Below are 27222 nucleotides of genomic sequence, written 5' to 3' on the forward strand. Positions count from 1 at the left end.
TTTGCCCTGCCACGACATGACCCGACGAAGAAAAAGTAGAGTGATTTTGGAATTATCAATTCCAAAACCAGGGGGGCATGTGTTATCACCAGAATTTGACCGGATCAGAGGTGGGCCGCGATCAAGATTGGGCTTGAAGAATATACATGGAAGAAATATATGAACCGGCCTTGTACACGAAGTTTGGGCTAGTTTGCCCTTGTATCTGTAAATATAGTAGGATACGTGTCGGTTAGTTAGAGTTTGGCTCGTGCACGGTTGGGATTATTCCCATGTTAGAAAGTCTACGGACTATAAATATGTATCTAGGGTTATCGAGAAAAACAACAATCACGTTCATCACAAACCAATCTAGGCGCATCGCCAACCCCTTTGTTTCGAGGTTTCTTCCGGGTAAGCATCATGCTGCCTAGATCGCATCTTGCGATCTAGGCAGTACACGTTTATTCGTTGTTCATGCGTTGCTCGTGCTGAAGCCTTGTTGATGGCGAGCAACGTGGTTATCATAGATGTGTTAGGGTTAGCATTGTTTCATCGTGTAACATGCTTTCGTCCATGCAACCCTTAGACGTCTAGCCGCCCTTACACCTATCTTGATCATTATCTAGTAGATCCGATCCGTTATGATTGCTCCTTGTTCTTCAAGGATTAGTTTAATATCTGCATAGTTAGGCCTTGCAAACGGGTTGAAGGATCCAGTGGCACGTAGGGTGTAGTTTGCTAGCCCTAGATAAGATGTTCCGGGGATCAACTTCATGTTGGTTTTTAGGCCTTGTCTAGGGTTGGTTTATTATCACCGTGCGTGGCTGCCAGGCTCAATCACGCGTAGGATGTTCCGATTATGCGGTGAAAACCCTAAATCATCGTAGGTCGTTTTAGCTATATATCGATCAAGCAGGACCACCATGTGATCGTAGACCTCATACGAACCATGGGTGGATCGGCTCCTTGAGCCGATTCACAGGACAACCTGAGAGCCGATCGAGGCTCGCATTTAATGTTTACGTGTATGCCATGCAGGAAACTAAGCGAAGCAAATCCATCACCTTCCTGATCAGGTATAGATCAGGTGGCACGCCCTTGCACCAGCATCGGACGTGCGTACCAGAGGCTTTGCGGGCCGTCGCTCGAGGGACCAGGGCCAGCCGCAGCTCTGAGTTGTTCCCGGCTCTACGTATTGCCCGTCGCTACTCGCCGGTGGGTTTCTGACGCCAACAATATCATCTATGTGCTACTCTAGTGATGTTATTAAAGTAGTCTATTCCTCCTCCATGATGTAATGTTGACAGTGTGTGCATCATGTAGTACTTGGCATAGGTTATGATTGTAATCTCTTGTATATTATGGAGTTAATTATTACTATGATAGTATTGATGTGATCTATTCCCCCTTTCATAGCCTGGCGGTGACGGTGTGCATGCTATGTTAGTACTCGGTATAATTGCAATGGTCTATCATGCACTTTAAAGGTTATTTAAATATGAACTCTGGATGTTGTGGAGCTTGTTCACTCCTGCTTGAGGGAGCTCTTGTAGCCCTACACAATGAATGGTGTTTGTCATCCAAGAAGAGAGTGTAGAGAAAGTAGCATTTATCTATTTAGTTATGTGATCAATGTTGAGAGTGTCCACTAGTGAAAGTATGATCCTTAGGCCTTGTTTCCGAACATCGAATCTCCGTTTATTTACTGTTCTGCTACATGTTTACTCGCTGTCATATTTATTTCAGATTGTTATTACCACTCATATTCATCCATATTACTTGTATTTCACTATCTCTTCGCCGAACTAGTGCACCTATACATCTGACAAGTGTATTGGGTGTGTTGGGGACACAAGAGACTTCTTGTATCGTGATTGCAGGGTTGCTTGAGAGGGGTATCTTTGACCTCTACCTCCCTGAGTTCGATAAACCTTGGGTGATTCACTTAAGGAAAAACTTGCTGCTGTTCTACAAACCTCTGCTCTTGGAGGCCCAACACTATCTACAGGAAAAGAAGCCAACAGTAGACAGCAGTAAGTGGCCGGCTTTCTTTGACATTGGTAATTGTTGGTACATCTTTGAGTTTTATTTGTTTGTTTATCACCATTCTTTTCTTCTCCACCAACAACAGAAAAAAAGCCACTTGAATGCTATGTGCACATTTTGCCCCAAAAGCTTTGAGATTCTGCACCCACTTGACGGGAAATTTTTATGCGGCAAGAAGAGTCAAGTAGATGAAGAGCAAAGTTTCTCACATTTCATGTATCTACTTGAGAAACCGTATACATGAGTCACAGCAAGTGGTGAAGTCAAGGAAGACATGGCAATTCCAAAGGAGGAACAACGTAGCATCCTAAGTTGGGGACCATCTTGCCCTATAATTTCATTAGGAGGTTTTGTGGACCTTGGATGCTAAACTTAAGGTGTAGATAACTAGTGGAACTATCCAAGATGTCAAATGTAATGAGTTCATGTTCGACCCCGACCTGAGGCGCAACCGTCTTACCTAAGTGACCACAACTGGTTATTAGCTGGTTAGGGTTGCGGTGGAGCACCCTAACGACTAGAGTTCCCTATTAGAGACGAATTCTGGAATTGTCACACCAAGTCCCGCTTCTACTATATCAATAGTGTTCTAGTTCCTCCTAAACAATGTTTCATTTTTTTTAGTATGCAAAAGATGGTGACATATGACCTATGGTGGACACATGCTCTGTACAGTATGTACGTTAGATTCAATGTAGGTACATGAGGATGATTGTGAAGGATAGAATGGAAAATGATCGATCCTATGATAATTTTTTTGACCTACTAGACCACTTAGAATTGTATTTCTGCATATAAGTATAGTCAAACTGAGAAGACTGAATGCTAGAAAGCACCTGTCATCCATTCTTACTTGGGCTTCCACATAAGACATTGCAGCACAAGACTTGATATCACTCTTTGTGTATCTTGTAGCTATGATATCAACATCAGGTGTCATTTCCTGTACCAAGAACAGTCCAAAAATACCACAATACCAAGATTCAAGATACACGAGCACAAAAACGAAATGACGGTTTGATCGAACTCTAGAATATCCTTTTCGGTCTGTCTTATCGTGACGGTTTGTTTCTTGTAGCTTCATCCAATAGTGAGATTCTTGGATCTTTCAGAATTGCTCTTCAGTATTTTGGGCCGGAGGGAGAATCTAACTTATCAAGCTACCTGAGCTTTTATTGAGTTATCTGTCCTGCAGGAATGCACAAACTTATCAGTACAGGGTGAAATATAAGCAGTTGAGCAGTTACAGTTATTTAAACAGATGCATTGCTACAAACATAATTTTCTACTGAATGTGCCTCTATTTCTCTGAATTTATCTACTGCCAAAGCATTAGTGCATCTAGGAGTCTAAGTTAACAATGATGGAGTATATATCACTAGTACTCTCTTGGTTGGGTTCCATGCATCTAACGTTTTCTCAAGTTTGTACAAATAATGAAAGATACTACAAGTAATCTCATGCAAGGTTTAAAATCGAACATTTTTCAAGTGTTCTAATGCTTTCACCACTGCAGAGGGCAGTCCATTATGTGTTAAGAAAACAATGCTAATAATATCATAATTGCTTTCAGAAATCTTAATGAATGAACCAATAAGTTAAATGATAGATCATGCCTTAGTGCACTTGTAGGATCAGTGTGAAACATATCTTCACTCTCCTTTTTCTTAGTACAAAGCAGCATTTCACACCTTGCATCTTGAATTGTCACAATCTGTTAGACAAAGCAGATACATGATTAAAGCAAGCATAACATATAGAACACTGATTACAGAAGGATGCAAAAAATGCAAGCTCAGTATGCTTACAGAAGGATACACTGATTATAGGGTACAACTGGTCCACTAGATGATTCTGGTTTAGGAGAAATGGATGACAGGTGGCGAGAGGAAATATGCCAGCAAATTACTTCAGCTCATCAATCATCATCCACCGCTGTACAGGTACATCAAGTTTAACCATTGTGACACCTCCAAGCAAAATCAGAAAAAAGAAGATAAGAACATATTGCAATCTCAAATGTCGAACACAAGCTGTACCTGAATAACTGATATCATAGAATTCATCGCTTCGATAACAACAATTGTCAATGTGAAAAAAAAGCTGAATAAGCACATGATTCACTCATCTAAATTAACTAGACGCGGCATTATATGAGTGATTGTTCTAAGCCTGTCTCGCATAACTAGCACCTAAACCTTACAACCTCAGATTTAGTTATCCCAGGAGCAACATTTAACTTGCAAGGGAATGTTATCATAGATTCTTGCCTCCAAGTAAACCATGAAACATGTCATGCAGTTCAGTAATGTACAGCCCGATCTACCTTATAAGAAATACCATAAAACGTATATATAGATGCAAAGGCTACCAGGAGATCTGGTTGTGCGAGGGGCAGCAGGTACCTTCTTCACAGATGCGGACCAGGACAGTGTGAGGCCGAGGAAGACGATGAAGAAGGGGCCTCAGAGATCCTAGTCCCTGAGCACCTTGCCTGGGTCCTCGCGGTTTGGTTTGGGGAAGACGACGAGCTTGAGGTTGCTAACGATGCGGGTGAAGCCGCGCTTGACGGTGTACCATACGGGCTCGGTGAGCGTGTTGGGCGGGGGCCCGAAGCAGTCGGACGCGATGGCAACGGAGACGGAAGCGGGCGAGGTGGCACCTGGGGCACGGAGATGGGGATAGAAGAGGTTGGGAGTGGCGGCTTGGAGGATGCCGTGGTAGGGGAAGAGGAGATGGGGATGGAAGCGTGCGTAGGGAAGGGCGGACGCGGGGAGGACGGTGGCGGATGGCGAGTCGTACATGAGGCTCTCGATCTCGTCCATGGCGGACTGCGCCGACGACGCGTTGAGCTGGATTGTGTCCCCATAGGCTGGCGGCGTCGGCGGAAGGGGCCGCCGGTGGCGGCAACCGGCAGCGGCGGGGACTGGAACGTCGGCGAGGTGGATGTCAGGGTAAGGGGGAGATGGGGACCGATGCGCAACTAGATTCCGTTTCGATTTCTTGCGAGAGGTGGGAGGACTGCACTGCATAAAGAAATGTCACGGGGGGTTTATGTAAAACGTACAATGATTGGATGCACTCCTCTGGAAAATAATTGCGGCACCTTTTGCAGATGCCGTGGAATAGCCCAAAATTAGCGGCACTTTAGCAATTTGCCGTGGATTAGCCCAACATTAGCGGCAGTTTGTTAGATTGCCACGGATTAGACCACCATTAGCGGCACTCACCGAAAATATACCGGTCAAAGAAACTTTAGCGGCGATTTGGAAAAACGCATGTACAGAAGTGCCGGCAATTAGGGACGTGGTGTAGCGAGGGTGAGGCCGACCATGGCCTTGTTGAGTGTCACGCCCCACGGCGCCCTCTTCCGCGAGGCATGCCCATGTTCCTCTGCCGCCGCGTCGTGGCCTCTCTCCCGACCCTTCTTCTCGCAGAGCTCCTCGGAGAAGTCGCACAGTGGCACGCGCGGCGCGTCGTACGCCACCACCTCTGATGGTTCACTTCAGCCGATAGCTTCCACGCTCTTCCTGCTTGCCATCCTCGGCGCCACCGGCTTCCTGTAAGCAGATGTGGCAGAACACCACTTATTCCTGGGTACCATGGCCTTGCCGCCAAAGAGGAAGGCGGGGTTCGCTTCCACCTCTCTCCAGCGGGGCACGTCGGCAGGTGGCGTGCACGACGCGGGCACTGATGGGGAATTCAAGAGGAGGGCAAATTTGCGTACACGGAGAGTGAGAGTGATTAGCAGTGACATTTCAGAGGATTAGCTTTGGCCCTTGACGTTGTTGTCGCTCTGAGATCGCTACGGAGGACGGCTTTGACAAAACGAACCAATAGACAGTCTGACGATGGAACACGAGAGAATAGCCAAAATACCACTTTTAGACCAAATTGCTAAAATACCACACTTTTTTGGGTTTTTCATGCCAAACTACCACTAACGTCTATTGTTAAAGAAACTTCGTCAGTCAACCTATGTGGTGACCCTGCATACCACTGCATGTTGTAGTATGCCAGTCGTTGATATAACATTCGCGAAGTACCATTCCGCAAATATTACATCCCTCAGAGTAGTACAACAGAACATAGCAGGGTCCATAACTCATTCACATATTATTACAAGTAGCATACACAAGTCGTCTCGGAGCTCCTCTTGGGTCCTAAGAGGATAACTCCTGGGTTCGAGGCGAACCCAACTTAACTTACAATATCATAGTCTCGTTAAACTAAACATTTATTTTATCGAGCAGCTAAATAGTAAGAGTTCGTGCTGCTCGGCTATTACTACTCCTCCTGATATCTCTAGGCTTGTTCTCCTCCGGAAGCCTCCCCGGATCCGTAGACTATGATGTAGTCTACGCCTTCAACACCTCCTGAGAGGTCTGGTTCCTCGTAGCCGATGATCTCGGCTCCTTCATTGCTGTCGTAGTCCTCCTCCAGATGGTTCAGACAATCTAAGCATGGGGTTTAAGAGTGGTATGAGTACGAGCGTACTCAACAAGTTCATTATCGATAAGAGGTGTTTTATGCACTAGCTACGATATTAGACCAGAAAGTCTAATACCAATGCAAGTTTTGATAAACATTTCTTCAAGAGATTGCTTTTATTTCAAAGAGCTATGTCCGTCAGCCTTCACCGGTTTACTAGAACTTCATGGAGCTCCTTTCCGGCCGCGTTCGCAGTTCCTCAATCCCGGAACAGGGAGTGACAGGTCACAGTTCTTTACACTCTGCAGAGGTGTGTTGCTTTACCCATAAGAGATCTTAACCTTGGTGCCAACCGGGCAGCTTTCCCGTCCACACTTCATTTGGTGTGAGGCCCGGTATAAGGTCTAGCCAATCATGTTCCTCCGCTACCTCGAACACCCACCCTTTGTTGCATGCCCCGACCCTGGGTCCTCGCCGGTCCCATTATTCCCGTAATTTCAGGGTGGACCCCGACCACGACGACGATGCAGGATCGAACCAAACTCCTTCGCCGGTAGCTGCAACCCATCATAGACCGCAATACCGTGGGGACTTAGAATGGGTTCCCCACCCACAAGTTGTTCCGCAAGCCGCAACCGCTACGGTATGCATAGCATAACCGTGGGGACTTAGAATGGGTTCCCCACCCACAAGTTGCTCCATGAGATACAACCGCTACGGTAGCGCATCCGTTGATGAACGAGAGGTGGAAACACTTTTGACTACTCCGTCCCCTCCGGATCTTATGGTTAACACGGATATTACGGCACAAGAATCAGCGGCAGTTGTTGTTTAATCCTAGATGGATATAAACCCGTGCAATGGAACCTCCACCATATCAACACAATCCATGGTTCCATTGCCCACCACATAGTCATATTCATAGTTATGAAAGTAGTGGTTTTGATTTTTATGCAATAGTGATAACCATAATACTTTGCAAGTAATTTGATAGAAATAATCAAATGACATGAGCAAGTGATGAACTTGCACAGACACCGCAAAGTTCTGCGGTTGGAAGGTATGGACTGACCCTTGTCCTCTTGTTCTGAAAAATAGCATCATTGTCCGATAAGGGCAATGGTTAAAGAAGCAATTATGCATGATTCCATTTTTAGGGTTTGTTCCCCCCTTCCGATATCGTTATTATTTCATGTAAGAGGTTAATACTAAGAATGATTTGGGGATACTTGTTTAAGAGTAAAATACTACCTTGAAATGTTGTCAAGGTGTTTTTGAAGTCCAAATGCATTAATGGACTTATTTTCATTATTGAAAATAATATGTGTGATTTAAATCATTATTTAAATCATCAAATTAAGATTCATTCTTATTTGTCTTCAAAAATTCTCTTTGATATTTTATTTAGTTAGAGAATTTTATGTTGATCTATTTTCATATTTTTTATTATTTTTTTAGAGCTATTTAACATTTCTTACATAATTTCAAAGTTTCTGTATTTCTTGGAATTAGGAAATGACCTAAATGCCCTTGGGCCCCACCTGTCAGGGTGGCCCAACGGGTTAGGTCGCACCCGAGCCACCCTTTGGGCTCGGTCGGCCCATTCGTTCTCTCCCCTTTCCTCGCGCAGAAACCCTAATCTCTCTCTTGCTCTCGCGACACCGTGGTCGCCTCGCCGTCGCCGAATTATTCCGACCCCCACCGGCCGTCCCCGCCGGCGAGATCGGACGCAATCGAACGGCCGCACGACGGCGCGTCGATTGGTCCGCGCCGATCTGTGTTTCCTCGCCGCCACCGCTCTTCCCCAACATCTCTGCGACATGGCCGAGGTTTTCCGCGGCCACCTCGTCGCAGCCGTGGATCTTGACGCCGTGGCGTGGACGTGTGCCCCGCCGTGGTTGCGCTGGAGCCCCGCGCCTCGGCGACCGCCTGGCTTGGCCGCGGCTTGGTGCTGCCGTGGCCGGTCCGTGCCGCCGTGCCGCCATGGCACGCTGTAGTCTTCTTGCTCCGGGTAAGTGTTCCGCCACCCTCTTTCTCCTGTGCCTCTCTTCTTCCTCCTCCAGTATCCCTGGCCATGGCTTCCCTCCTTGTGGAGGTGCTGGCCGTGCTCGGCTACTTGCTGTTCTTTGTTATTACCATGCTTCGTGCTACCTAGCGATTTACATTTTATTGTAATTTACGCTGTGGCCCTCACGTGATTGCTCATGAGCATCCAGTGATGCTCATGGCCTACTGGCATGCTCCTATTCTTTTTACTGTCACTTGGGCATACTGTGTGTGCTTAATCTTGTCCCTGGCTTGATTGTGGTGGTTAATCCTTGCATATTTGCAAGTGCCAGTGCCTCTGGGCTAGTTCATTGAGTTCAGATTCATGATTATGCTCATTTGAGCATTCTTGTTGGCTTAGCAATGTGATTCTGTGATGAATTGATAAGTGCTTTTCTTGTGTATTATGATCCTTGGGTTCATCAAGCCTTTGATGTGCTTCTGGATACAATTATAAAGCCTGATGCCCTTATCTGTGATGCAATTGTTCAGTTATTTAATTATCTGTTCATGTGTTAATTGCTTAGAATGAGTTCTAATATGCAGTAGCATGCTTTAACAAGCTTCTGGTGCTCATATGATCACCAGTTGCTTGTATCAGCTGCTCTTTGGTGTCTGTGCCTCACTGTTACTCACATGTGTATCACACGAGCCTGGCACGATGTGTCTTTGTAGCTTGCTTAAGCATCAATTGATGCTGTCATGATCCATTTGATCATTTGCAAGACCCTGGTGCCTCAATTGCTTTTCTGTTTCATTTATTTGTTTATCCTTGCTTGATTAGATGGATAAATGATGTGAACTGTGATTCAGTGATGATCATCTCAATGAATTTGTTAGGGCTAGCAGGATGCCAACCACTGGTTGTGTACCCTAGCCCTCCTTGAACCCTCTTGGGTGATGATATCTGTGCATGGTTTCTTTGTTGGAATTGGTTAAGTGGTTGAGGTGATCCTGGCAGTATTCATGTGCTGCCCTGGGATGGCTCCCCTGTTTGGTGGCTTTCTGTGATGGATAAATGCTCACTGGCTAGTCACTTAGTGAATTTCCAGTAGCTTTGATGTTGATAATTAGGATAGGCACATGTTGCCTGTCAATCTGATGGTTTAGCTAGGTCAATGGGTGCTTTGTGATTCTGATTGGCTGCAAGGAATAAATCCATCTTTGGATTTCTCTGGCTTTGACACTGTGTTGTCATAACCAGTGTTCCCTGGTTTATTTTCCTTTTAGCCTTGGTTGTACTTGCTGGCACCAATTGGTTTAGTAACCAAATGATGATACACCCAGGGTTTTCTACCCTTCTTTGCTCCTGTGATGCAAGCATGCTTAATTATGAGCAAGATATGATCTTGCTCAGGCTCTTGTGTGGTATACCTCACTCCAGCTCCTAGAATTAAGTGTTGTTGTAGAGGATTGCTTCTGTGATGCTTGGTTTGCTTGCCCTTCTCCTCCTTACAAGCTTGTGGTGCTTTACTCCATCTGGTACTTGCTCACAGCTGACAGTTCTTGGTGAAACTGTCCCTGGATGATTTCTGGTGGCTTGTTGTTCTTCCTGTTCTAAGTGTTCTTGGTGTTCTTGGTGAACTTACCACTGCTGCTTGTCGATGACTGAACAAATGGCTAGGGTTTGGGCTCTGAAAAGGTTATATATGATGCTTCTATGCTCTCCCTGGTCGACAGCTTGGCCTGGTCACTTTGGTGACTCACTGATGATGTGTGAGTGTGTTGTGCCACATGCACATCCAGTGACTTGGTGTTGAGCATGCACACATCTTTGTGTGTCTTTGCTAGTGTGTATGTGTGTACCAAATCCTGTGAACTTGGCTTGGAGAGGATCAGCTCGGCAGCCTGATCATATCCCCTCCATTTGCTTTATTTTTTAACTTTGCCAAGTGGCTTTGCCACTTGGCTTACTTGTTTTTGCTTTGTTTTGTGCAGGGATCATCAATTGAGCAAAATGGACATGGAATTCATCAAATACAAGATCAAGTGAAGATGATCTTGTAGTAATTAGACTAGGATCATTAACTTGTAATTTTTCTTTATTTTTCTTTCTTCTATTCTGCCCATTTATGTAATGTGTTGTATTATTCAGTTATTTCACTTATGAATATTGTAATGACAATGTATCTTGTGTGTTATTCAATAAAGCTCAAAGTTTTCCCTAATGAGCTTTACTTTATTATAATTGTTCATCTTGTTTATTATTGATTATTTACTTAATGAATTTCCTCAATTGAATTATTTAAGGTAATTATTTAATGTTTGAATTTTGAAATTCAAATTCAACCTTGGTTTGAATTCAACCATGTCATATCATTTATAATTCAATCAAGCAAACTCTCCCCTCTCTTCTCAAAACCCTAAACTAGTGAAGTGAGATGCAAGTTTGTCGCACTCTCGAAACCCTAACCCTGTAAGGTGTCGAGAGAGAAACTTGTCCCCCTTCGATGCAGTTTTTGTTTAAAAGCGCGAAATTTCCCCAGAATTTACTATGCAATGCACATCCCTTTCTAAAATCTACCCCTCGATCGTCTCTAAACCTGGGACATTACAGCCTTTCCCCCTTAAAGAAAACTTCGTCCCGAAGTTGTGGTTGTAATACCTGAACAGCTCGGGGTATGTTTTCCTCAGGTCTTCCTCTTTTTCCCAGGTGGCTTCCCTCTCAGGGTGATGCTTCCATTGTATCTTGCAATACTTGATCGCCTTGTTTCTGAGTTGTTTCCAGCTCTCCTCGAGAATCTTGGCTGGCTTCTCGATATATGTCAAGTCTGGTTGTAACTCGAGCTCCTCATGTGATATTGGTTCATCTGGGGTCTTCAAACATTTCCGAAGTTGTGACACATGGAATACATTGTGAACTTGATCTAACCTTCCTGGTAAATCCAATTCAAAGGCTAAACCTCGATTCTGACTCAGTATCTTGAAAGGTCCTATATACCTAGGACTGAGTTTCCCTTTAACTCCAAATCTCTGGAGTCCTTTCATCGGGCTTACCTTAAGATAAACCATATCTCCAACTTGTGGCTCCCATGTCCTTCTCTTCTGATCGGCATAACTCTTTTGCCGACTCTGGGCTATCTTGAGCCTGTCTCTGATAATGTCAATGATTTGTTGTTTTTCCTTGACATAATCAGGGTTGAACTCTTTGCTTGCTCCGGCTTCATACCAACATATCGGTGATCTACACTTCCTTCCATACAGAGCTTCAAATGGTGCCATCTTGATGCTGCTTTGATAACTATTGTTGTATGAAAACTCTGCTAAAGGTAGATGCTCCTCCCATGATCCTCCGAAGTCTAGGGCACAAGCCCTAAGCATATCTTCTAAGATCTGGTTGGTTCTCTCGGTTTGTCCCAGTGCAGGGATGATAGGCGGTACTATAATCCAACTTAGATCCTAAAGCTTCGTGAAGTTGCTTCCAGAATGCTGATGTGAACACGGATCCTCGATCCGACACTATCTTCTTAGGCACTCCATGCTTACTCACGATCTCTTTGATGTAAAGATCGATAAGTTTCTCTCCTTTATCCTGCTGGTTTACCGCTAAGAAGTGTGCACTTTTTGTCAACCGGTCCACGATTACCCATATCATGTCCTTCTTTTTGTTAGTCATGGGTAGTCCGGTGATGAAATCCATCCCTATCTCCTCCCATTTCCACTCTGGAATAGGTAAAGGTTGTAACTTCCCTGCCGGACTCTGGTGTTCTGCTTTCACTCTTTGGCAGGTATGGCATTCTGCCACATATTGTGCTATCTCCCTCTTCATGTTATTCCACCAGAATAGTTCCTTTAGGTCCATATACATCTTTGTACTTCCCGGATGTATGGAATAAGGGGTTTGATGAGCTTCCCGGAGTATTACTTCCTTAATTTCAGCAATATCCAGGAGCATAAATTTTTTTCTGGAACCACAAAGATCCAGATTCTCCTCGGTGAAATTCTGATGGTCTTCCCTCATCTATTCTTCTCATCTCTTCTACAATGAATGGATCGTCCATCTGACCCATCATTATCTCATTCTTCAAGTTGACATTAAGCTCATCGGCTACTTGCAACGCCGATAATCCTTCATGGGCTTCCTTCTCCCAAAGTTGTATTTGGGCTTGGCTTATTTCCTTCCTCAACTCCGGTGATATTTCTTGTTCTGCTCCTCCGGTGCTTTTCCTACTCAGGGCGTCTGCTACAACATTAGCCTTCCCTGGTGTATAGTTGATCGTCAGATCATAATCCTTGATCAATTCTAGCCATCTTTTCTGCCTCATGTTGAGTTCCTTCTGTGTGAAGAAATATTTGAGGCTTTTATGATCTGTATAGAGCTCACACTTAGCTCCATAGAGAAAATGTCTCCAAGTTTTGAGTGCAAATACGACCGCTGCTAATTCCAAGTCATGTGTTGGATAGTTCACTTCATGAGGTCTGAGTTGCCTCGATCCATAAGTATCACTTTCCTATCTTGCATGAGTACGCAACCCAATCCATGTTTGGACGCGTCACAGTACACGGTGTAATCCTTGCCAACTTCCGGAACTGCTAACACCGGTGCCGTGGTGAGTTTCTCCTTCAGAGTTTGAAAACTCTTCTCACATTCCTCGGACCACACGAATGGTGTGTTCTTCCTTAACAACTTTGTCATAGGTCCTGCTATCTTAGAGAATCCTTCAATGAATCTCCGATAGTATCCTGCCATTCCTAGGAATCCTCGGATTTCCTTGACAGTCTTGGGTGCTTCCCATTCTAGAACTGCTGCTACCTTGCTCGGGTTGACAGCGATTCCATCTTTACTTATGACATGACCAAGAAATTCCACTTGATCCAGCCAAAATTCACACTTGCTGAATTTGGCGTAAAGTTGGTGTTCCCTTAGTGTTTGCAACACTACCCTCAAATGTTCGGCATGTTCTGCCTTGTTCTTGGAGTATATCAGAATATCATCGATAAATACGATGACAAACTTGTCTAGATATGGCATGAAAATCTTATTCATGAGATTCATGAATATTGCTGGGGCATTGGTCAATCCAAAAGGTACTACAAGGTATTCATGGTGTCCATACCTTGAGACAAAGGCAGTTTTCGGAACGTCCTCCTTCTTGATCTTTATCTGGTGATAACCCGATCTTAGATCAATCTTGGAAAAGACTCCCGCGCCTCTCACTTGATCAAATAGATCTTGTATTCTTGGAAGTGGATACTTGTTCTTGATTGTGACGTTGTTCAGATTCCTGTAGTCTCCGCACATCCTTCTTCCTCCATCTCTTTTATCCACGAAGATCACAGGTGATCCCCATGGTGAAACACTCTCCTGAATGAATCCCTTTTGTTCCAAGTCATCCAATTGCTCCTTCAATTCTTTCAATTCCTTAGGCCCCATCTTATATGGTGCTTTGGCAATCGGAGCTGTTCCTGGAATTAGGTCGATAGTGAATTCTATCTCCCTATCTGGTGGCATACCAGGTAATTCCGCAGGAAACACATCCTGGAATTCATTTACTACAGGTATATCTTCTAACTTCACCTCCTTCATGCTGTTCAGCTGTAGCTCAACTTCAATTTGAGTGTGTTTGTCGCCTTGGTAGATCATTCTACTTCCATCGGGGCTCTTCAAAGACACCGTCTTATTAACACAGTCGATCAATGCTCCATTAGCTTCCAACCAGTTCATACCAAGAATGACATCAATGTCCTTCATCGGTAAAATGAACAGGTCCGCGTCAAACGCGCACTTATTGATCATAATGACTTGTTTTTGTTTGACATGGGTTACTACTATCGTTCCCCCCGCAGAAAGTATGGTTATGGGTGTATCTAACTTAGTGCAACTAATCCCATGTTTGATGATGAATTGTTGAGAAATGAATGATGTAGTTGCACCAGTATCAAAAAGTACTTTGCCAGGATGAGTGAGTATCTGGAGCGTACCTATCACCGCCTGGTCAGAGTTGACCACCTCCTCCAGACTAGTGCAGTTCAGCTTGCCGAAGGGCTTCTTATTCTTCCAGTTGCCTCCGGTGTTTCCTCCTCGGTTTCCTCCTCCTCCTAACTGACCTCCTCCACTATTCTTCTTGGGGCAATCCTTCAGCATGTGCCCCTCCTGCGACACCCAAAACATATGATCTTGGGTTTCCGGCAATCTTGTGAAAGATGCCCCTTAAACCCACAAATGCGGCAAACAATCTGGTTTGCAGCTTGGTTCCCTTGGTTCCTCCTGTTGTTGTAGCTGTTGTTGTTGTTGTTGTTGTTGTACCTTGGTTTGAAACTCAAACCAGTATTAGGCTTGTTACTGATATATCTCTTAGGCTCAAACTTGGCCTTCTTCCTCTTCTCTTCTTGCAGTTGTTTGAAGTCATCTTCAAGAGTGATGGCTGCATCCACCAACTCTTGGAATTCCGTTGCTCTCATCATCCGCAGCTGTACCTTGAACTGGGGACTTAACCCCCTCAGAAATCTCTTCTTCTTCTTGTCCTCGGTGTTGACTTCCTCAACCGCGTCTGAGACAGCTTTGAAAACTCACGACATAGGTCAGGATTGCCTTGTCCTTCTCGCTCGAGACTCTCAAACTCTCGACGCTTCAGTTCCACTATACTTTCAGGGACATTGGATTCCCTGAACTTCCTTGCGAACTCCTCCCAGGTAAATACCTTTCCAGCCGGGTAAACGGCTACAATATTGTCCCACCATGATGCTGCAGGTCCACATAACAGATGGGTAGCATATCTAACCTTCTCTTGGTCGTTGCATCCAACAGTGTTGAGCTTGCGCTCAGTATCCATCAGCCAATCTTCCGCGTCCATAGGCTCTGGCGCGTATGCGAAAGATATCGGCTTGGTGTTTTGGAAGTCTGCTAATGTGACTCCCTGGTTCTCAGGTCTCTCCACCCTATTCTGCTGCATCAGATCCTGAAGGAATTTGTTCTGCAGCTCCAGTGTTACACGCTGCCTCTCTTCCGCCAACTGCATGTACTGGATAAAGTTCTGCTGGGTCATGGGTGGTGGTGGTGGTGGAAACTGATCTCTGGCTGCACCCTCAGCCTCTTCCTTTTCTTTTGCTTCGCGCTCCATGCGCTGTGCTTCAGTCTCGTTTCCTAACGTTCCCGACATAATCCCCCTAGTTCTGCAACACAAGATGATACTCATAATTACTCCATGCGCAAGTTTTCTGAGCTCAACTTTGTGCACAGAACTAGTCACGCAATGGAAATCAAGAAGCAAATCCAAATCATACAAAACATATACTCTGTATATACATACATAAGTGGTCTTATTACAATACTCAAGTCGATGTGAGTATGTAAACTCACTTATTAAAGTATATGTACAAATTTATACAAATATTACAAACTATAATACACGTGGTACTTGTGTATTATAGCCACGCCTCCCTTGGTGGACTCTAGTCGATCTTCACTCCCGGTACATTCCAGGCTTCCATCCGGTCGAACGTGTCGTCCTCCTGATAGACCCTGGAACATAAGGTCTCCCCGTTGGCTTGTAATCCGAATCGGATGATGATCCTAAGGAGAAATCAGTGTTCACAAACTGATCGTTGAGTGCATCATAGTCCACCCATCGAGTGTACTCTCCTGTAGCCCCACCATAAGGGTTACCAAAACCCATACCCGACTCAACTTTGTGTCGGATATCCTCCATCCACTCCTTCATTACTAGGATAGCTGCAGTTCTGGGTTGTTGCGTCATCGTTCATCTCTCCATCATAATACTCAGTAGTACTATGGGTTCCAGTATCATTTCCCCAACGCCAACCCCTGGAATTCTCAATTGGAGTCTCGGAACGCTGGTTGTTTCCGGATTCCTCTCCGCCTTCGTATCCCCCATAGGAACTACCCAGAAAGTTCCCAGGTGTAACAGGTGTAGGTTCACGTGCAAGTGGATCAAAACTGATGTAGTCACCAGCTGAATAAACTGGTGTGTGCACTACATTCTCCATAGGTTCTTTCCCCCTACTCTCCTCCTTGGGTTCAGTAAATTCCTCTAGCATCGTATCAATAGCTCCTATCAGATGATGATTTAGCTGAAAGAGTAATGATATGAAGTTACGGCTATTATCCATATATTTTGCCGCTGCTATGGGTTTGCGTTTGGCGTATTTGTAGTGGTTGAGCATGGGATCTTCCTCCTCCTGATTATGAGGAATATGGGAGAACTCGGAATCCATAAGCTCTGTTGTCTTATGTTCCCGTATGTCGGTTATGGCTCTCATAACAGCTATATGGTAGGCTGTGTTGGTTGTCCTAGCTTCTCCAGCTGGCATGACTACGCTCATTCCCAATGATTCGGGAAGTCGCAGTCCTACTCTGCACTTGGCCAATACCGGTCCATCATAGAACATGTACTTCTTTCTTTGGAATGCGGGGATCGCACCCAAATTCCAATAACATGGCTCGTAGGATATCGACAAGTCCTCCTTGGTATTCGTTCAGTGTGGAATCCATAACTTTCACGTTTCTTCCCGGTCGTGAACTTGCCATGTTGGCTGTAGAAATAGAAAGATTATAAGATTAGTGATAATGCATCATAATAGAGATAATAAAGAATTATCGCACTAAAAGATATGATTGTTGTATTCTCAATTGAATATACACCATATTTTTAGAGAATTCTTTACTAATCCTATTTGACTCCTAACGTTTGGTCCCATTTACTAGGTTCCAACCTAAGGTCAAAGCTTTTGCTACGATACCAACTGTGGTGACCACGCATACCACCTGCATGTTGTAGTATGCCGATCGTTGATATAACATTCGCGAAGTACCATTCCGCAAATATTACATCCCTCGAGAGTAGTACAACAGAACATAGCAGGGTCCATAACTCATTCACATATTATTACAAGTAGCATACACAAGTCGTCTCGGAGCTCCTCTTGGGTCCTAAGAGGATAACTCCTGGGTTCGAGGCGAACCCAACTTAACTTACAATATCATAGTCTCGTTAAACTAAACATTTATTTTATCGAGCAGCTAAATAGTAAGAGTTCGTGCTGCTCGGCTATTACTACTCCTCCTGATATCTCTCGGCTTGTTCTCCTCCGGAAGCCTCCCCGGATCCGTAGACTATGATGTAGTCTACGCCTTCAACACCTCCTGAGAGGTCTGGTTCCTCGTAGCCGATGATCTCGGCTCCTTCATTGCTGTCGTAGTCCTCCTCCAGATGGTTCAGACAATCTAAGCATGGGGTTTAAGAGTGGTATGAGTACGAGCGTACTCAACAAGTTCATTATCGATAAGAGGTGTTTTATGCACTAGCTACGATATTAGACCGTAAAGTCTAATACCAATGCAAGTTTTGATAAACATTTCTTCAAGAGATTGCTTTTATTTCAAAGAGCTATGTCCGTCAGCCTTCACCGGTTTACTAGAACTTCATGGAGCTCCTTTCCGGCCGCGTTCGCAGTTCCTCAATCCCGGAACAGGGAGTGACAGGTCACAGTTCTTTACACTCTGCAGAGGTGTGTTGCTTTACCCATAAGAGATCTTAACCTTGGTGCCAACCGGGCAGCTTTCCCGTCCACACTTCCTTTGGTGTGAGGCCCGGTATAAGGTCTAGCCAATCATGTTCCTCCGCTACCTCGAACACCCACCCTTTGTTGCATGCCCCGACCCTGGGTCCTCGCCGGTCCCATTATTCCCGTAATTTCGGGGTGGACCCCGACCACGACGACGATGCAGGATCGAACCAAACTCCTTCGCCGGTAGCTGCAACCCATCATAGACCGCAATACCGTGGGGACTTAGAATGGGTTCCCCACCCACAAGTTGTTCCGCAAGCCGCAACCGCTACGGTATGCATAGCATAACCGTGGGGACTTAGAATGGGTTCCCCACCCACAAGTTGCTCCGCAAGATACAACCGCTACGGTAAGCGCATCCGTTGATGAACGAGAGGTGGAAACACTTTTGACTACTCCGTCCCACTCCGGATCTTATGGTTAACACGGATATTACGGCACAAGAATCATGGCGGCAGGTTGTTGTTTAATCCTAGATGGATATAAACCCGTGCAATGGAACCTCCACCATATCAACACAATCCATGGTTCCATTGCCCACCACATAGTCATATTCATAGTTATGAAAGTAGTGGTTTTGATTTTTATGCATTAGTGATAACCATAATACTTTGCAAGTAATTTGATAGAAATAATCAAATGACATGAGCAAGTGATGAACTTGCCTGAACACTGCAAAGTTCTGCAGTTGGAAGGTATGGACTGACCCTTGTCCTCTTGTTCTGAAAAATAGCATCATTGTCCGATAAGGGCAATGGTTAAAGAAGCAATTATGCATGATTCCATTTTTAGGGTTTGTTCCCCCCTTCCGATATCGTTATTATTTCATGTAAGAGGTTAATACTAAGAATGATTTGGGGATACTTGTTTAAGAGTAAAATACTACCTTGAAATGTTGTCAAGGTGTTTTTGAAGTCCAAATGCATTAATGGACTTATTTTCATTATTGAAAATAATATGTGTGATTTAAATCATTATTTAAATCATCAAATTAAGATTCATTCTTATTTGTCTTCAAAAATTCTCTTTGATATTTTATTTAGTTAGAGAATTTTATGTTGATCTATTTTCATATTTTTTATTATTTTTTTAGAGCTATTTAACATTTCTTACATAATTTCAAAGTTTCTGTATTTCTTGGAATTAGGAAATGACCTAAATGCCCTTGGGCCCCACCTGTCAGGGTGGCCCAACGGGTTAGGTCGCACCCGAGCCACCCTTTGGGCTCGGTCGGCCCATTCGTTCTCTCCCCTTTCCTCGCGCAGAAACCCTAATCTCTCTCTTGCTCTCGCGACACCGTGGTCGCCTCGCCGTCGCCGAATTATTCCGACCGCCACCGGCCGTCCCCGCCGGCGAGATCGGACGCAATCGAACGGCCGCACGACGGCGCGTCGATTGGTCCGCGCCGATCTGTGTTTCCTCGCCGCCACCGCTCTTCCCCAACATCTCTGCGACATGGCCGAGGTTTTCCGCGGCCACCTCGTCGCAGCCGTGGATCTTGACGCCGTGGCGTGGACGTGTGCCCCGCCGTGGTTGCGCTGGAGCCCCGCGCCTCGGCGACCGCACGGCTTGGCCGCGGCTTGGTGCTGCCGTGGCCGGTCCGTGCCGCCGTGCCGCCATGGCACGCTGTAGTGCTGCTGCTCCAGGTAAGTGTTCCGCCACCCTCTTTCTCCTGTGCCTCTCTTCTTCCTCCTCCAGTATCCCTGGCCATGGCTTCCCTCCTTGTGGAGGTGCTGGCCGGGCTCGGCCTCTGCTTGTTGCTGTTATTACCATGCTTCTGTGCTACCTAGCGATTTCTGTTTATTGTAATTTCTGGCTGTGGCCCTCCTGTGATTGCTCATGAGCATCCAGTGATGCTCATGGCCTACTGGCATGCTCCTATTCTTTTTACTGTCACTTGGGCATACTGTGTGTGCTTAATCTTGTCCCTGGCTTGATTGTGGTGGTTAATCCTTGCATATTTGCAAGTGCCGGTGCCTGGGCTAGTTCATTGAGTTCAGATTCATGATTATGCTCATTTGAGCATTACTGTTGGCTTAGCAATGTGATTCTGTGATGAATTGATAAGTGCTTTTCTTGTGTATTATGATCCTTGGGTTCATCAAGCCTTTGATGTGCTTCTGGATACAATTATAAAGCCTGATGCCCTTATCTGTGATGCAATTGTTCAGTTATTTAATTATCTGTTCATGTGTTAATTGCTTAGAATGAGTTCTAATATGCAGTAGCATGCTTTAACAAGCTTGGTGCTCATATGATCACCGAGTTGCTTGTATCATTTGCTCTTTGGTGTACGTGCCTCACTTGTTACTCACATGTGTATCACACAGGCCTGGCACGATGTGTCTTTGTAGCTTGCTTAAGCATCAATTGATGCCTGTCATGATCCATTTGATCATTTGCAAGACCCTGGTGCCTCAATTGCTTTTCTGTTTCATTTATTTGTTTATCCTTGCTTGATTAGATGGATAAATGATGTGAACTGTGATTCAGTGATGATCATCTCAATGAATTTGTTAGGGCTAGCAGGATGCCAACCACTGGTTGTGTACCCTAGCCCTCCTTACGAACCCTCTTTGGGTGATGATATCTCGTGCATGGTTTCTTTGTTGGAATTGGTTAAGTGGTTGAGGTGATCCTGGCGGTATTCATGTGCTTTGCCCTGGGATGGCTCCCTGTTTGGTGGCTTTACGTGATGGATAAATGCTCATGGCTAGTCACTTAGTGAATTTCCAGTAGCTTTGATGTTGATAATTAGGATAGGCACATGTTGCCTGTCAATCTGATGGTTTAGCTAGGTCAATGGGTGCTTTGTGATTCTGATTGGCTGCAAGGAATAAATCCATGCTAGATTTCTCTGGCTTTGACACTGTGTTGTCATAACCAGTGTTCCCTGGTTTATTTTCCTTTTAGCCTTGGTTGTACTTGCTGGCACCAATTGGTTTAGTAACCAAATGATGATACACCCAGGGTTTTCTACCCTTCTTTGCTCCTGTGATGCAAGCATGCTTAATTATGAGCAAGATATGATCTTGCTCAGGCTCTTGTGTGGTATACCTCACTCCAGCTCCTAGAATTAAGTGTTGTTGTAGAGGATTGCTTCTGTGATGCTTGGTTTGCTTGCCCTTCTCCTCCTTACAAGCTTGTGGTGCTTTACTCCATCTGGTACTTGCTCACAGCTGACAGTTCTTGGTGAAACTGTCCCTGGATGATTTCTGGTGGCTTGTTGTTCTTCCTGTTCTAAGTGTTCTTGGTGTTCTTGGTGAACTTACCACTGCTGCTTGTCGATGACTGAACAAATGGCTAGGGTTTGGGCTCTGAAAAGGTTATATATGATGCTTCTATGCTCTCCCTGGTCGACAGCTTGGCCTGGTCACTTTGGTGACTCACTGATGATGTGTGAGTGTGTTGTGCCACATGCACATCCAGTGACTTGGTGTTGAGCATGCACACATGCTGTGTGTGCTGCTAGTGTGTATGTGTGTACCAAATCCTGTGAACTTGGCTTGGAGAGGATCAGCTCGGCAGCCTGATCATATCCCCTCCATTTGCTTTATTTTTTAACCTGCCAAGTGGCTTTGCCACTTGGCTTACTTTCTTTTTGCTTTGTTTTGTGCAGGGATCATCAATTGAGCAAAATGGACATGGAATTCATCAAATACAAGATCAAGTGAAGATGATCTTGTAGTAATTAGACTAGGATCATTAACTTGTAATTTTTCTTTATTTTTCTTTCTTCTATTCTGCCCATTTATGTAATGTGTTGTATTATTCAGTTATTTCACTTATGAATATTGTAATGACAATGTATCTTGTGTGTTATTCAATAAAGCTCAAAGTTTTCCCTAATGAGCTTTACTTTATTATAATTGTTCATCTTGTTTATTATTGATTATTTACTTAATGAATTTCCTCAATTGAATTATTTAAGGTAATTATTTAATGTTTGAATTTTGAAATTCAAATTCAACCTTGGTTTGAATTCAACCATGTCATATCATTTATAATTCAATCAAGCAAACTCTCCCCTCTCTTCTCAAAACCCTAAACTAGTGAAGTGAGATGCAAGTTTGTCGCACTCTCGAAACCCTAACCCTGTAAGGTGTCGAGAGAGAAACTTGTCCCCCTTCGATGCAGTTTTTGTTTAAAAGCGCGAAATTTCCCCAGAATTTACTATGCAATGCACATCCCTTTCTAAAATCTACCCCTCGATCGTCTCTAAACCTGGGACATTACAGCCTTTCCCCCTTAAAGAAAACTTCGTCCCGAAGTTGTGGTTGTAATACCTGAACAGCTCGGGGTATGTTTTCCTCAGGTCTTCCTCTTTTTCCCAGGTGGCTTCCCTCTCAGGGTGATGCTTCCATTGTATCTTGCAATACTTGATCGCCTTGTTTCTGAGTTGTTTCCAGCTCTCCTCGAGAATCTTGGCTGGCTTCTCGATATATGTCAAGTCTGGTTGTAACTCGAGCTCCTCATGTGATATTGGTTCATCTGGGGTCTTCAAACATTTCCGAAGTTGTGACACATGGAATACATTGTGAACTTGATCTAACCTTCCTGGTAAATCCAATTCAAAGGCTAAACCTCGATTCTGACTCAGTATCTTGAAAGGTCCTATATACCTAGGACTGAGTTTCCCTTTAACTCCAAATCTCTGGAGTCCTTTCATCGGGCTTACCTTAAGATAAACCATATCTCCAACTTGTGGCTCCCATGTCCTTCTCTTCTGATCGGCATAACTCTTTTGCCGACTCTGGGCTATCTTGAGCCTGTCTCTGTTAATGTCAATGGTGTGTTGTTTTTCCTTGACATAATCAGGGTTGAACTCTTTGCTTGCTCCGGCTTCATACCAACATATCGGTGATCTACACTTCCTTCCATACAGAGCTTCAAATGGTGCCATCTTGATGCTGCTTTGATAACTATTGTTGTATGAAAACTCTGCTAAAGGTAGATGCTCCTCCCATGATCCTCCGAAGTCTAGGGCACAAGCCCTAAGCATATCTTCTAAGATCTGGTTGGTTCTCTCGGTTTGTCCCCCGGTCTGGGGATGATAGGCGGTACTATAATCCAACTTAGATCCTAAAGCTTCGTGAAGTTGCTTCCAGAATGCTGATGTGAACACGGATCCTCGATCCGACACTATCTTCTTAGGCACTCCATGCTTACTCACGATCTCTTTGATGTAAAGATCGATAAGTTTCTCTCCTTTATCCTGCTGGTTTACCGCTAAGAAGTGTGCACTTTTTGTCAACCGGTCCACGATTACCCATATCATGTCCTTCTTTTTGTTAGTCATGGGTAGTCCGGTGATGAAATCCATCCCTATCTCCTCCCATTTCCACTCTGGAATAGGTAAAGGTTGTAACTTCCTCTTGGGACTACGGTGTTACGCTTTCACTCTTTGGCAGGTATGGCATTCTGCCACATATTGTGCTATCTCCCTCTTCATGTTATTCCACCAGAATAGTTCCTTTAGGTCCATATACATCTTTGTACTTCCCGGATGTATGGAATAAGGGGTTTGATGAGCTTCCCGGAGTATTACTTCCTTAATTTCAGCAATATCCGGAACGCAAATTTTTTTCTGGAACCACAAAGATCCAGATTCTCCTCGGTGAAATTCTGATGGTCTTCCCTCATCTATTCTTCTCATCTCTTCTACAATGAATGGATCGTCCATCTGACCCATCATTATCTCATTCTTCAAGTTGACATTAAGCTCATCGGCTACTTGCAACGCCGATAATCCTTCATGGGCTTCCTTCTCCCAAAGTTGTATTTGGGCTTGGCTTATTTCCTTCCTCAACTCCGGTGATATTTCTTGTTCTACTCCTCCGGTGCTTTTCCTACTCAGGGCGTCTGCTACAACATTAGCCTTCCCTGGTGTATAGTTGATCGTCAGATCATAATCCTTGATCAATTCTAGCCATCTTTTCTGCCTCATGTTGAGTTCCTTCTGTGTGAAGAAATATTTGAGGCTTTTATGATCTGTATAGAGCTCACACTTAGCTCCATAGAGAAAATGTCTCCAAGTTTTGAGTGCAAATACGACCGCTGCTAATTCCAAGTCATGTGTTGGATAGTTCACTTCATGAGGTCTGAGTTGCCTCGATCCATAAGTATCACTTTCCTATCTTGCATGAGTACGCAACCCAATCCATGTTTGGACGCGTCACAGTACACGGTGTAATCCTTGCCAACTTCCGAATCGCTAACACCGGTGCCGTGGTGAGTTTCTCCTTCAGAGTTTGAAAACTCTTCTCACATTCCTCGGACCACACGAATGGTGTGTTCTTCCTTAACAACTTTGTCATAGGTCCTGCTATCTTAGAGAATCCTTCAATGAATCTCTGATAGTATCCTGCCATTCCTAGGAATCCTCGGATTTCCTTGACAGTCTTGGGTGCTTCCCATTCTAGAACTGCTGCTACCTTGCTCGGGTTGACAGCGATTCCATCTTTACTTATGACATGACCAAGAAATTCCACTTGATCCAGCCAAAATTCACACTTGCTGAATTTGGCGTAAAGTTGGTGTTCCCTTAGTGTTTGCAACACTACCCTCAAATGTTCGGCATGTTACGCCTTGTTCTTGGAGTATATCGAGAATATCATCGATAAATACGATGACAAACTTGTCTAGATATGGCATGAAAATCTTATTCATGAGATTCATGAATATTGCTTTGGGGCATTGGTCAATCCAAAAGGTACTACAAGGTATTCATGGTGTCCATACCTTGAGACAAAGGCGATTTCGGAACGTCCTCCTTCTTGATCTTTATCTGGTGATAACCCGATCTTAGATCAATCTTGGAAAAGACTCCCGCGCCTCTCACTTGATAAATTAGATCTTTTATTTTTGTAAGTGTATACTTGTTCTTGTTTGTGACGTTGTTCGATTCACGTAGTCTCCGCACATCCTTCTTCCTCCATCTCTTTTATCCACGAAGATCACGGGTGATCCCCATGGTGAAACACTCTCCTGAATGAATCCCTTTTGTTCCAAGTCATCCAATTGCTCCTTCAATTCTTTCAATTCCTTAGGCCCCATCTTATATGGTGCTTTGGCAATCGGAGCTGTTCACGGAATTAGGTCGATAGTGAATTCTATCTCCCTATCTGGTGGCATACCGGGTAATTCCGAGGAAACACATCCTGGAATTCATTTACTACGGGTATATCTTCTAACTTCACCTCCTTCATGCTTTGTTCAGCTGTAGCTCAACTTCAATTTGAGTGTGTTTGTCGCCTTGGTAGATCATTCTACTTCCATCGGGGCTCTTCAAAGACACCGTCTTATTAACACAGTCGATCAATGCTCCATTAGCTTCCAACCAGTTCATACCAAGAATGACATCAATGTCCTTCATCGGTAAAATGAACAGGTCCGCGTCAAACGCGCACTTATTGATCATAATGACTTGTTTTTGTTTGACATGGGTTACTACTATCGTTCCCCCCGCAGAAAGTATGGTTATGGGTGTATCTAACTTAGTGCAACTAATCCCATGTTTGATGATGAATTGTTGAGAAATGAATGATGTAGTTGCACCAGTATCAAAAAGTACTTTGCCAGGATGAGTGAGTATCTGGAGCGTACCTATCACCGCCTGGTCAGAGTTGACCACCTCCTCCAGTAGTGCAGTTCAGCTTGCCGAAGGGCTTCTTATTCTTCCGGTTGCCTCCGGTGTTTCCTCCTCGGTTTCCTCCTCCTCCTAAGCGACCTCCTCCACTATTCTTCTTGGGGCAATCCTTGACATGTGCCCCTCCTGCGACACCCAAAACATATGATCTTGGGTTTCCGGCAATCTTGTGAAAGATGCCCCTTAAACCCACAAATGCGGCAAACAATCTGGTTTGCAGCTTGGTTCCCTTGGTTCCTCCTGTTGTTGTAGCTGTTGTTGTTGTTGTTGTTGTTGTTGTACCTTGGTTTGAAACTCAAACCAGTATTAGGCTTGTTACTGATATATCTCTTAGGCTCAAACTTGGCCTTCTTCCTCTTCTCTTCTTGCAGTTGTTTGAAGTCATCTTCAAGAGTGATGGCTGCATCCACCAACTCTTGGAATTCCGTTGCTCTCATCATCCGCTTTGTACCTTGAGCTGGGGACTTAACCCCCTCGAAATCTCTTCTTCTTCTTGTCCTCGGTGTTGACTTCCTCAACCGCGTACCGAGACAGCTTTGAAAACTCCCTGACATAGGTCAGGATTGCCTTGTCCTTCTGCTCGAGACTCTCAAACTCTCGACGCTTCAGTTCCACTATACTTTCAGGGACATTGGATTCCCTGAACTTCCTTGCGAACTCCTCCCAGGTAAATACCTTTCCAGCCGGGTAAACGGCTACAATATTGTCCCACCATGATGCTGCAGGTCCACATAACAGATGGGTAGCATATCTAACCTTCTCTTGGTCGTTGCATCCAACAGTGTTGAGCTTGCGCTCAGTATCCATCAGCCAATCTTCCGCGTCCATAGGCTCTGGCGCGTATGCGAAAGATATCGGCTTGGTGTTTTGGAAGTCTGCTAATGTGACTCCCTGGTTCTCGAGTCTCTCCACCCTATTCTCACGCATCAGATCCTGAAGGAATTTGTTCTGCAGCTCCAGTGTTACACGCTGCCTCTCTTCCGCCAACTGCATGTACTGGATAAAGTTCTGCTGGGTCATGGGTGGTGGTGGTGGTGGAAACTGATCTCTGGCTGCACCCTCAGCCTCTTCCTTTTCTTTTGCTTCGCGCTCCATGCGCGGTGCTTCGATCTCGTTTCCTAACGTTCCCGACATAATCCCCCTAGTTCTGCAACACAAGATGATACTCATAATTACTCCATGCGCAAGTTTTCTGAGCTCAACTTTGTGCACAGAACTAGTCACGCAATGGAAATCAAGAAGCAAATCCAAATCATACAAAACATATACTCTGTATATACATACATAAGTGGTCTTATTACAATACTCAAGTCGATGTGAGTATGTAAACTCACTTATTAAAGTATATGTACAAATTTATACAAATATTACAAACTATAATACACGTGGTACTTGTGTATTATAGCCACGCCTCCCTTGGTGGACTCTAGTCGATCTTCACTCCCGGTACATTCCAGGCTTCCATCCGGTCGAACGTGTCGTCCTCCTGATAGACCCTGGAACATAAGGTCTCCCCGTTGGCTTGTAATCCGAATCGGATG

The 27222-nt window shown here is 44.6% G+C and overlaps 1 pseudogene; it reads right to left on the reverse strand.

The window, feature by feature from the left end:
* Positions 1-2851: 2851 nt before the first annotated feature.
* On the reverse strand, positions 2852-5060 carry LOC127309957 (protein YIP4b-like; annotated as a pseudogene).
* Between the last annotated feature and the right edge of the window lie 22162 nt (positions 5061-27222).

Source organism: Lolium perenne, chromosome 6, assembly GCF_019359855.2.
Source record: "Lolium perenne isolate Kyuss_39 chromosome 6, Kyuss_2.0, whole genome shotgun sequence".
NCBI lineage: Eukaryota > Viridiplantae > Streptophyta > Magnoliopsida > Poales > Poaceae > Lolium > Lolium perenne.